Below are 13,185 nucleotides of genomic sequence, written 5' to 3' on the forward strand. Positions count from 1 at the left end.
CACAGGCTGCTGGGGTCAGAACAACATCCTCTTCACACCTGCGGGTGCAGAGCTCCAAAGCCCCTGCAGCTCTAAACCCCACCACCAGCAATGGCCACGCTCGGACTGTCTCCCAACCCCCTCACCACAGGCGGCAGCGCCAGCACGCTGGGCTCGCTGGCAGCGCCTTTGCAGCTCCGTGTTCAGGCGTGTGTGTGTTTGTGGATGACTGTGGTGACTGGCCATGGTTGTGTATGGTTGCCCAGCACTGTGGACGGTAGTCACTGGTTGTGGACGGCTGTATATGGTCGTGGATGTAGTGTACAGCTGTCCATGGTTGTATATGGTTGTCCATCACTGTGGATGGTTGTCCTCGGTTGTGGATGGTTGCATATGGCTGTAAAAGGCTGTGGGTGGTTCTCTATGGTTGTGGATGGTTGTCCCTGGTTGTGGTTGGTTGTGTGTGGCTGTAGATGGCTGTGGGTGGTTCTCTATGGTTGTGGATGGTTGTCCCTGGTTGTGGTTGGTTGTGTGTGGCTGTAGATGGCTGTGGGTGGTTCTCTATGGTTGTGGATGGTTGTCCTTGGTTGTGGTTGGTTGTGGTTGGCTGTAGATGGCTGTGGGTGGTTCTCTATGGTTGTGGACGGTTGTCCCTGGTTGTGGACAGGGGTGGATGAGCATAGCAGCTGTCTGTGGCTGTTCAAATGATTTTGGAGTGCTCAGTTCATCTCGCTGACTTCAGGTGGGTGAGTCTCCACAAACACTGCAACCCTTTGGCAGCCTCCGGGGCCACAGGCTTTGGCCCAGGACCATCTGAAAGTCGCTCCACCCCTTAAACTCCAACAGGCTCCCACGGAGGAGGTGCCAGTGTTTGTCCATTTAATCTTGCTCTATTACATTTTCTTTAATGCATTACATTTTGAAATATATGCTATTACTAACTAACTCCCTTTTATTACAGTTGATTTTGATTAATTTCCCATTAAGCATAACACGGGTTTTCAGGAGCACAAGTTATTCATATTAGCCATGACTCTCATTCCAGAAAACACAGGTTACAACCTTTTTTGTTATAAAAGGGGGCTTGACTGGATCGGGGACCACATGGCCCCACTTGGGTGCCCCTTCGAGTCACCAGCTGATAGACTGGGCTCAGGCAGGCGGCCCTGTGGCCACTCAGTGGAAAACACACAAGCTTCGCGTGGTAAATGGGTCACCCTCCTGATAAAGCAAGCAGGCCATCTGCAGTCGGCCTCCGCCCGCACCCAGAGGCTGCGCGTGTAACAGAACTACCGGAGTTCTGCACGCTGACTCAGGTGCACAGAGCCGTCCGAGCGCCGGAGCTCCGACTTCAGCATCAGCGCGTTCAGAACAAGGAGCACTCGGGGACTCGAGGCTGAGCCTGCCCAGCGCCTCTCGTCCTTGGAACTGCGCGTCTGCCAGGCATCGTGGGGACAGTTACTAAGGACGAGCCGTCTCCTTCTTAACCCCCAAACACTCATTGTTTTCAACCAAACAACAACCAAAGTTTTTTTCAGATATTCTTATTAGCCTCCCCTCTTGAGGACGCTTCGTCTGGAGACTTCCCTTGACTCGCCCTCTCTGAGCCGCCCCCGAGGAGCCGGGACCTTGCAGGGCCGCCCACGCTCAAGGGCGCCGTGGGCGGACTCCGGGTCGTGTTTTCAGAAGGAAGACTCTTGGAGCTTCAGAAGTGCGGGCAGCGGGAGGGGACGAAGTGACAGGCCCCAGGAGGGTGAGGAGTGTGGGAGACGCAATGGGCTCAGCTCCAGGCCCAGGGGGCGGACAGGTCACCATCCGAAAGCCACGAGCTGCTCGGCAGAGGGGATGATTTCTGTGCCCGTGGGGACATGCCATCTCACTAGCCCTTCCAGGCTCTGCACTTTCCACAAGGGCCAGGGGGAGGTCTGACCACATGAAGGAGCCCGTCTGGCCAGGCCCGGCATCCAGGGGGGGACCAGCCCCTGCAAGGGAGCCTGGAGCCTGGCCAGGGAGCAGCTAGGGGCGGGAGGGTCAGGGAGCCATGGGGAGAGGCAGAGGGCACAGCAAGGCCAGACTCTGACCCCCAACTCCAGGGGCGGTGCCAGACCCACCTCGGAGGAGTCTTGGAGAAGGAGCTACTGCTCTTAGAGCCGCCAGACAGGAGGCCTGAGGAAGTGACCACGACCTCTGACTCCTCCTCCACTCCCCCAGCAGGAGGACCCCGGCAACAACACCCACGCTACCCGGTATTTGATCCGCACGCCTCCCAGGGGCTGCAGGTCAGCGGGAGGGTCTCGGATGCCCGGTCAGGTGAGCTCTGTCTGGATGGTGCAGCCCCCCGGGGGCTCCCGCCCGCCCCGCCACCCCTCCACCCCCGCCCTGCCGCCCCTCCACCCCCTTGCTCTGCGCCCCTCGGCCCTGGCCCCTCCGGCCTTCCCTCCCTTCTCCCCCTCCTGCTGCACCCAGAGAGGGGGCGCCCATCCAGGACCAGGCAGTGTGCGGGCGGGAAGGAGCCCAGCCTCAGGTCCCCGGGGCCCGAGCTCCCCACAGGCAGCGGGCTCAGCCCAGGGGGCCCCGGGGGCGCGGGCACTTGGCAACCCCAGACACTGTGTCCTGGTAGGAAGCGTAACTGCAGACAAATGCGTCTGAGCCTAGAGCAAGCCCTGCATTTCCTTCCCTTCAAGGGAAATTTGAAACTTCCAAGTTCAAAACAACTCCGTTGTTCAGGTTTTTATTAATTCAGACGTTGCCTCAGGATACTAAGTGAAGGTTTTCCGCCCCGGGCCATGGGCTGTCCACGGAGTCGGGAACGTGACCGGCTGCAAAACACGCCTGTGAGGACGCAACGTCGTGTCCCCACGACGTAGAGTCGGGACGGCGGGAAGCGTCACTGGGCCGGGCCAGGGATCTGTCCACCCGGCTTCCCAGGCTAAGGACACGGCATCTTGCTTTTCAAGATCAAAGTTAGTTTTTAAAATTTTAAGCGCTTGTTTCAAATAAAAACATGAAGACACATCCAAACACCATTGGTTTTTGAACCTGCAGTCGATCGGGACAGGTTTTTGGCAGGGATCGTCCAAGCCTGGCTCCGTGGCCCACAGAATTACGTTCCCCGGTTCTGTGCGCTCCAAGAATACAGATCCAGACGCTGCGTCTTCCTACCCTAGCCGCCAGTCGCTGGACTTTGTGCTTCAGCAGCGGCGTTGGCCCATGACCTGCTAAGCGCTTGGCACGAATCTGATCTCACAATAACATTAGCCCTGGATCCCTCGTCCCCGTGGAAATCATATGGCCTCTCCTCTCCACTTCCTTAATGGCTCCTCCACAACAAAGCCGCAATTGAATGACCAACCTGGCCATCATTGAGATTTGGAATTAGATGTACTGAGTGCAAATCAATAGAAAGGAAATCAAAACTAAAAGGCCAGGATTATTTTTGCACTCGCTTTGTGCAAAACAACTTTGCATTGAACCCCGGGGCCACCTGGAGACCCCAGGACAACTCTGCACGCCGGCTCAGGCCACTAATGTAATGAAGAAAGTTTTATGAGCAGACTCAGTGACAGGTCTATTACAATGGGATCATAAATCTGGCCGGTTCACCTCCAAGAGCAACTAGATAACAAAATTAGACAATTCAGGATTCCAAGTGTTCGATTCTAAATTGAAAGGGACGATGCCCTTGGAAGGGTCTCAGCTGTGTCTCCTGGGTTCCTGACTTGGATTTCCATGGAATTTCATGTTCCTGGGAATTTTAAATGCATCGCTTTCTCGATTCTATGGGGGTAGGGGTGGGGGTGGGATGCGAGGAAGCCCTCCAGGCACATCTGAGGACCTTTGGCAGCTTTCTCCCTCCAGGACAGCCGGCCCAGAGCACTGGTCTCCTCCAGCAGACCACACCAGGTAGGGTCCTTCCGTCGTCTCTGATGCCCACCCTGGGCCTGCATCTTCAGACTTGCCTTTATCGCGTTGGGAAAGCCATTTTCCAACCCACTCAGCTCTTGGATATCAACAGCCGATAAATGATTAACAGGCTATCCCTTCCAGAAGCGTTTCATGTGACGTGGTACCCCCCATAGCATACTACTTTAAGCAAAGGAAGAACTCTCTAACGGTGAAAATTCAACCACCTGAGCCAATAAGAAAACGGTTAGTACCTTTGCGGTAGGAAGGAGCTGCGTACTGTGTCGCCATCTACAGTTGGGTCTGGGAACTGCGGGTCCCGGTGGCGTTTCCACGGCGGTTAGCGGGGCGGGGCCGAGCACAGCTGCTGCCCTGTTCTGAACTCGTGTCCGTCAAGAGAGGTCTCTCTCCCACCCTTCCTTCTAGTCCCAGCGCACGGGGGCTTTCATCTATCCTGCATCCTGTGAAGAACATGGATGCTCACAACGGAGCGTGAATGCTGGAGCGCGGGTGCTGGGGGTGGAGGATTTCGGGGTGAGAGGAGCTGCAGACGCAGCCGGGTCTGCAGGCTGCGCTGGGTCAGCAAACGAGAAAGCGGTTTCCACCAATTCGTCCCTGCAGCGTTTCACGGCAGGCAGAGTGAGCTTTTCTGCTCGGGTGATCTTACCTGGAAAGCACCAGAGTGACAGAAAGAGACCTTAGCACTTTAAAGAAGAAAAATAACAAATTCGACCTCTTTTCTGGAATCTCTGAGGTCTGGGACGCACTGACCTACGTGAAGAATAGAAGAGAGAATTTCTCTGGGAAAACATGGGAGAATTGAAACGAAACATGAAAATGGTGTTAAAAAAGAAAAAAGTGTGTGTGTGTGTATTTAATAAACACATGACCGATCTGCGTGTTTTGAAATAGAGCTCCCTAATTCTATTTTGCAAGTGAGATTCTCTCTGTGCCCAGACAGCTGTAACTGATAACCTGTGATATTTCTCCAAGAATGATTTCAGGTTAAAAAAAAAAAATGTTCCATGTTAAGCTGACATTCTCACCAAATGTACAATTTTACTGCCAGTTCACACATTCAGCCAAAATTCCCTGGAGTTAATTATACATTATCTGCACACGTGTGTACACATTCAGTCTCTTCATATCTGTACACATTTTCTAGCACTTCTGCTCTGATTCGTAAAGAACCTTGACTGATTCACTTTAGCCCACAGCTAATCCCATACCGTAGGGCTAAGTATAAAGCAAGTGACATTCTCAAAAGGGTGACAAACATGAGCAGGCTGGGACCCTTAAGTGCTCGTTAGCTGTGTGTTGTCACATTAACTACGGGGTGTAGCACCAATTTTCTCTTCTTTGTCATGAGCCAACACTCTCCCCTTTCACGGAGCAAGTCTCCTCGCGATGCCATGCCCCGCGCACACCCAGCTTCAGCTGCGTGCGTGTGGGGTCCTCTGGGCCTTATTTCCTTCACCACAATGTTAGCAGACCACCGGCAGAAAGCTGCCCACCCCCACGTGTGCTGGTCACAGATGAGTAACTGAAACGGTCAAGTATCAGAAAAAAAATAATCTAGCCATGTTATCATTCAATCCACACAGCGCTTAGAGCCACAGCCGTGGACAGAGTGGTTTTATTTCAAGTTGTGATTTTAGGATCTTTTTCTGCCATGTGAAATGTGGGATCTTAGATCCCCACCAGGGACTGGACCCGTGCTCCCTGCATTGGAAGCATGGAGTCTTAACCTCTGGACCTTCAGGGAAATCCCAAGGGTTTTAGAATCCTAAAGACGGTTATGAGACCCAGACATGTAGGATCTCCAGTTTCAATTCTTAGTCGCTTAGTCCCAGTAACTAGGACTGACAACTGGATTTGTGAATGCTCCTCGAAGAAGGCCGGGGTATAAGCCACGGTCTGCTTCCACAGTGACGGGGAAAGCAGCAGTCAGGCTGGAGCACACGCATGACTGTGAGTGCTGCTGGTTTAAAAGCATCTTTCAAGTTTTTTTACCCTGTTTCCCTGTTTGTCTTTTTCTAGTTAATGATGTCCTTTGGGGGAAAAAAACCTGCAATTAAGCTCAGCTAACAGAGGTCCTACTCCATAGCGGTATATTTTGCAAGGAGTGGGTCTGGATAAATATATCTAGCACAATATTACGTCTAAGCCCTGATTGCTTGATACTAATCTATATAAGCAATTTTTTCTCTTTTTTGTAAAGTGATCTGTACTCAAACCACCGTGTGTTTTGTAGAATATATTGAATTTTGCCAAACTTATTCCTTAAAGCAATACTACGTTCTTTATCTGAATTCAAAAGACTTATACAAAACAAAGCCTGCAAATGGAGGTGGTCTTCTAGGCCAGTCTTTGCCTGGAGATGCTCATAGCCAAGCATCTATGCCAGACAGCCAAGAGACTGGGTCTCATTGCAAGTGTGTGTGTGTGTGTGTGTGTGTGTTTTAGTTACTCAGTCGTGTCGGACTCTGTGACCCCATGGACTGTAGCCCACCAGGCTCCTCTGTCCATGGGATTCTCCATGAATACTGGAGAATACACTCCAGAATACTGGAGTGGGTATCCAGTCCCTTCTCCAGGGGATCTTCCCTACCCAGAGATCGAACCCAGATCTCCTGCATTGCAGGTGGATTCTTTACCAGCTGAGCCACCAGGGAAGCCCTTATTGTATGTAGTAACATGTAAATAATTGGATTTCCTGTAAGAGCAACATTAAAACATCTTCCTCTCAGAAGACGCAGACCATGTAGAGACGAGGAAAATGAATGGATGGATGCGTGGATGGGTGGATGGATGGATGAGTGGATGGATGGGTGGATGGATGGGTGGGTGGGTGGATGGGTGGATGGGTGGGTGGATGGGTGGATGGCTGGACGGATGGGTGGATGGGTGGGTGGGTGGGTGGATGGGTGGATGGGTGGGTGGATGGGTGGATGGCTGGACGGATGGGTGGACGGGTGAGTGGATGGGTGGACGGGTGGATGGGTGGGTGGACGGGTGGATGGGTGGGTGGGTGGATGGGGGGATGGGTGGGTGGGTGGGTGGATGGGTGGATGGGTGGACGGGTGGGTGAGTGGATGGGTGGACGGGTGGATGGATGGGTGGACGGGTGGATGGGTGGGTGGGTGGATGGGGGGATGGGTGGGTGGGTGGGTGGATGGGTGGATGGGTGGACGGGTGGGTGAGTGGATGGGTGGACGGGTGGATGGATGGGTGGACGGGTGGATGGATGGGTGGGTGGGTGGGGGGCCGGGTGGACGGACGGGTGGACGGGTGGACGGACGGGTGGACGGGTGGGTGGATGGGTGGACGGGTGGGTGGATGGGTGGAAGGGTGGGTGGACGGAGGGGTGGATGGGTGGACGGAGGGGTGGATGTGTGGGTGGACGGGCGGGTGGATGGATGGGTGGACGGGTGGATGGATGGGTGGACGGGTGGGTGGACGGATGGGTGGACGGGTGGGTGGATGGATGGGTGGATGGGTGGACGGATGGGTGGATGTGTGGGTGGACGGGTGGGTGGATGGATGGGTGGACGGGTGGGTGGATGGATGGGTGGATGGGTGGACGGATGGGTGGATGTGTGGGTGGATGGATGGGTGGATGGGTGGATGGATGGGTGAGTAGATGGGTGGATGGACGGGTGGACGGGTGGACGGACGGGTGGACGGGTGGGTGGACGGGTGGGTGGATGGAGGGGTGGACGGAGGGGTGGATGGGTGGACGGATGGGTGGACGGGTGGGTGGATGGATGGGTGGACGGGTGGGTGGACGGATGGGTGGATGGGTGGGTGGATGGATGGGTGGATGGGTGGACGGATGGGTAGATGGGTGGGTGGACGGATGGGTGGATGGGTGGGTGGATGGATGGGTGGACGGGTGGATGGATGGGTGGATGGGTGAGTAGATGGGTGGATGGACAGGTGGACGGGTGGATGGATGGGTGGATGGGTGGGTGGGTGGGTGGGTGGACGGGTGGATGGGTGGGTAGATGGGTAGATGGACGGGTGGATGGGTGGGTGGACGGGTGGATGGGTGGGTGGATGGGTGGATGGGTAGATAGGTGGATGGGTGGATGGGTGGATGGATGGGTGGATGGCTGGGTGGATGGGTGGATGGGTGGGTGGATGGGTGGATGGCTGGGCAGATGGGTGGATGGGTGGGTGGATGGGCGGATGGGTGGATGGATGGGTGGATGGGCGGATGGATTGATGGATGGGTGGGTGGATGGATGGGTGGATGGCTGGGCGGATGGGTGGATGGGTGGGTGGATGGGTGGATGGATGGATGGACAGATGGGTGGGTGGATGGATGGATAGATGGGTGGATGGGTGGATGGGTGGATGGATGGGTGGATGGGTGGATGGATGGGTGGATGAATGGATGGATGGGTGGATGAGTGGATGGATGGGTAGATGGGTGGATGGATGGGTCGATAGATGGGTAGATGGATGGGTGGATGGGTGGATGGATGGGTGGATGGGTGGATGGATGGGTGGACGGATGGGTGGACGGATGGGTGGACGGATGGGTGGATGGATGGGTGGATGGGTGAACGGATGGGTGGATGGCTGGGCGGATGGGTGGATGGATGGGTGGATGGGTGGACGGATGGGTGAACGGATGGGTGGACAGATGGGTGGACGGATGGGTGGATGGATGGGTAGATGGGTGGATGGATGGGTGGATGGATGGGTAGATGGATGGGTGGATGAGTGGATGGGTGGACGGATGGGTGGGTGGGTGGACGGATGGGTGGATGGATGGGTGGATGGATGGGTAGATGGGTGGATGGATGGGTAGATGGGTGGATGGATGGGTCGACAGATGGGTGGATGGGTGGATGGGTGGATGGACGGATGGGTGGATGGGTGGATGGGTGGATGGGTGGATGGATGGATGGATGGGTAGATGGATGAGTGAATGGATGGGTGAATGGATGGTTGGATGGGTGGACAGAAGGATGGGTGGATGCATGGGTGGATGGGTAGATAGATGGATGGATTGGTGGACGCGTGGGTGGATAGGTGGATGGGTGGACGGATGGATGTAGAGGTGTTCTCAGGGGTCTCATTACTCAGACAAACCCTCCCTCCGCTTTCTCGGCAGCGGCGGCCTTTCCCCGCAGCGTTTCACTTTTGCCACCTGCCCTTAGAATCCTGGAGGAGGAGTCCTGTGAACTCAGAGCTATTATAGGCCACAGAGGTCAAGACTGGGGTCCCTAAGCACAGTGTCCAGCATTGCCGCTGGGCAGCATCAGGGCTGTTCTGCTTGGACTCACTTCCCATGGGCCCTTCCCAGGAGAAAGGGTCCCCAGAAGGAAGGCCCACTGTCCCCCATGACTTCCACGTGAGACCAGGTCCCTCCCGACCTTTACAGCATCGGTGTAACCAATCTCTACAGTTAATCTGTGAAGCATCAGAATGCAGTGACTGGCACAGTTCATCTTTTCCAACAAGTCTATTTAAAGCTTTCTGAAGACAAAAGTAAGAAGACAATGGCACAGATTGCGGAGACCAGAGAGAGAGAGCGGGAGAAGGCGCGATGGAGCGCTGCAGCCGGGCAGCGTCACGGCCCTTAGGCTGGCGGCCCAGCGCCTGAGCGCACCCACACGGCTGACTCAGCGCCACACCGGGCAGAAGGCTGTGCCTGCAGGGAGCAGAGGTGCCCGCTGTGCGCTCCTCCAGTTACAGAGCCCTCGTTCTCTCACTTAGAAGAGCTCACAGTGTAAGGGCCAGCCTCACTCCCACTTTAAAACAGCCGATTACATGGCCTTTGCCAAACTTCGGGTCCACTGGCTACTTCACAAGTGAAAACAACTGCGAACATGCTTTGAAAATGATCTCAGGACTTGCTGTGACCAGGGTCGCCTCCCGCCCAGGCCCCAGGAGGGTGGCATGAGCCAGAGATAAATGACCCAGCCCTTTGGGAACGGCCGTCCCTGTGGGACCAGCCCATACATGGCTAAGCTGGGGAGGAAGTCAGCCCTGTGACTGGAGCTGAGCTCTTGACCACGGCTGCTCTGAAGCATAACCCCGCAGGACACGGCCCCACATTTCACAGAGAGCCTGCATGGCCTCCTACGGCGTGAACGTTGGAGCAGATGTCCTTTTCCCTGTTCTTCCCGCTAGGTACCACGAAATGGCCCGGACGTCACAGATGAGGCAACCGCAGGAAGCCTCTGGAAGGAGCAGGCAACTCAGACACTCAAGGACCCGAGGACCAGCCTGGCCAGGAGCCCCTAGATCTGCGGTTTGGCCCAGGGCTCCCACCAGGCACCAGAGAAAGCGGCCAGCAGAGAAACACGCAGAGATCCGAACACAAAAGCCTGCTCTCCAGCCTAAGGACCGAGAGATGGGTCGGCTCCCCAAGGTCAGCGGTGTCTCCACAGTAAGGCTCCTCTCTAGCCAAACAGCACAGAAGAAATGTGGACCTGCCCCGAGCCCACCGGCAGAAGGCGGCTTGCACCACCATGGAGCTGAAGACAACGTGGCCAGCACACCTCTGGGGTCAGGGTGGAGCAGGCTGAGAGGGGAACCCAGGCTTCCACCCCGGCTGACAGTAATAAACACCCCAGCCTGGGGTCAGCAGCCTGCCTGCTATGGACAGGTTTCAGAGATCCACGTCTTACAAGGTGATCTGCACACCATCCACGCTTCCGTAGATGGCCGTCTGCCACACTAAGAACCAGGAAAGCAACAAGTGCAACAAGAACAGAAGCTCAGCAGATGCCAGCCCTGAAATACCAAGCGCGAGAAGTCTCTGAAGAGGATGTGGAACCAGCGATGGTAAAAATGCTTCAACAAGCATTTACAAACGCAGTGGAAACAAATGAAAAAATAGAAAGTCTCAACAAAGACAGAGAAGGTTTCAGCAAACAAAGAGAAAATACAAGGCCGAAGCATACAGACATTTCAGAATTAACAAACACTGCATCTGAGAGAATTTAAAACTCAAGATGGGCTCAACAGCAGAATGGAGAAAAGAGAAAACAATCAGTGATAAAAAGATAAAACTATGGAAATTTCTCAGTATGACTGGCCATCTTAGCAAGCTAATGAAGAGGCACTCAGTCATATCAATTCAGGCAGAAAAAAACATTTAACAAGTCTCCTCAAATTGATGTACAGGTTTCACACAAATTCCAGCAAAACATTTTGCAGATATAGAGCAGATTATCCTAAAATACACTCGTGCATGTGTTCTCTGCCACTTCAGTCATGTCCGACTCTTTGCGACTCCGTGGACTGCCGCACTCCAGGCCTCCCTGGTCTTCACCATCCCCAGGAGCTTGTTCAAGCCCATGTCCATTGAGTGGGTGATGCCATCCAACCATCTCATCCCCTTCTCCTCCTGCCTTCAATCTTTCCCAGCATCAGGGTCTTTTCTGAGTCAGTTCTTCACATCAGGTGGCCACAGTATTAGAGCTTCAGCTTCAGCATCAGTCCTTCTAGTGAATATTCATGTTTGAGTTCTGGGATGGACTGTTAGAAGTTACTCTAACCTGTCTTCTCCGGGAAGCCCGTAGGTATTTATAGAGATTTATTTTAAGGAACGGACTCACAAGTGTGACGGCAGGGCAGGCGAGCAAGCTGGAGACCCAGGGAGCAGCTGCTGCTGCCTTCCGTCTGCACGAGTCCCTCTTGCCTGAACGCAAGTCTTTTTTTTTTTTTTTTTTCTATCCAGGCCTTCAACTGATTGGACAAGGAGCACCCACAGTCACCCAGTTTATTTTTTAGTTTCCTCTCATGCCTAGCGTTTACTGAGCACCTAACACATGCCACAGACTCTTCCATGCACTTTCTCTCTGTATAGCTTTCCCTCCCAATTTGGAAAACAACGTGACATAAAACTTCACACTAGAAGCATGCTCAGGTGTGAGGTTCAGAGATATAAAGTACAGTCACGGGCCTGTTCAGTCATCACCCCCATCTATCCCCATAGCTCCTTTTAAGAAAAAAAGACATTTCTTTGAAGAGCAGAATATACTTAGAATTATTACCTTCTAAAAAGCCCATTACCGCCAACCTTTAACTGTAATTTCATATTTTATACAAATACGTTAAACCGTTGAATGGGAACAGCCCCATAATTCTCTTTATCTTGTGAAAGAGAAAGTCTGTCCCCTTTAAACAGTCCCCATTCCACCCCTCCTCCATCCTTCTACTTTCTATCTCTATGACCCTGACCACTTCAAGTATTTCATATAAGTGGAATTATACAGTATATGTCTTACTGTAACTGCAAAGCCCCCCACTTTAAACATAAATCTCACTCTGAATAGCCTCACAGAAACATCCAGAATATTGTCCCATCCATGCAGGTGGTGTGGCCCACTCAGCCTGGCACACGCAGGCGCCAACCAGAGCTCTACAAGTCACGCAGGATGGGCAGGACGGGCTTCGAGGAGGGAGGGCAAGGACTACAGCCCAGGAAAGCGGCGCCTCCCAGGAGCAGGAGGAGGAAACAGCTCCACGGGGCCCCCGGGAGGCACGCGGCGCTGCGCTCACCTTCACCGTCGCCCCGGGACCCCGGCGGGGCTTCTGCCCCCAGAACCCGCAAGATGACAGCTCTGGGTGTTTGGAGCGAGTCTTCAGGACAACCCTGCCCGAGGCGGGGCTCCCCACACCCTCGCAGGGAGACGTCCGGAGCCTCCTGTGTGTGAGCCGGCGGCTCTGCTTGGTCTGAGCTCCAAGTGGAGGCTAAACCTCGGGAAACTGTCGGTTTCTGACCCGGTCCAGGCGGGGGCTGACCTGGACGGTGATTGACAGCTTCACCTCCGGGGCTGGTTGCTGCAGCGAAGCTTCCACCTCCTCGGTTTGCTGTGGGTGGTTCTTTCCCTCTGGACGGTCACTGCAGACGCTGGCCTCCCTGCTGCCTCTGGCTCCCACAGACAGCGGCTCAGACTGTGGTGCTGTTTTCCCCTTGAGGATGCTGGTCCAAGGTCCTCAGACCACTGACTGGCCCACGTAGGACACGAACCCACCATGCCACCTGCAAACGCGAGCTCTGTTCACATTTAATAAGGCTACGGACGCTGCAAACGCTCGCAGCATCCTCCGGGGCCGCTCCTCAAGGTGGACTGCTGCCCGCACGTCCACATTAGCTCCTGGTATCCTTGAGAAAAACAGCCAAAGTCCTCCAGCAGGTGTGCCATCTTTAGGCTCCGTCCCAGGCTTAGGGGGCACAGCTGTTGTGTGTCCAGGACCACCACCCTGTAGCTGGAGGACTGTCCACCTGGGCCCACCCCGCCCTGGGGGAACCAGCCACCCCACTCCGACCCCAGA

Source organism: Bubalus kerabau, chromosome 12 (genome assembly GCF_029407905.1).
Source record: "Bubalus kerabau isolate K-KA32 ecotype Philippines breed swamp buffalo chromosome 12, PCC_UOA_SB_1v2, whole genome shotgun sequence".
Taxonomy (NCBI): domain Eukaryota; kingdom Metazoa; phylum Chordata; class Mammalia; order Artiodactyla; family Bovidae; genus Bubalus; species Bubalus kerabau.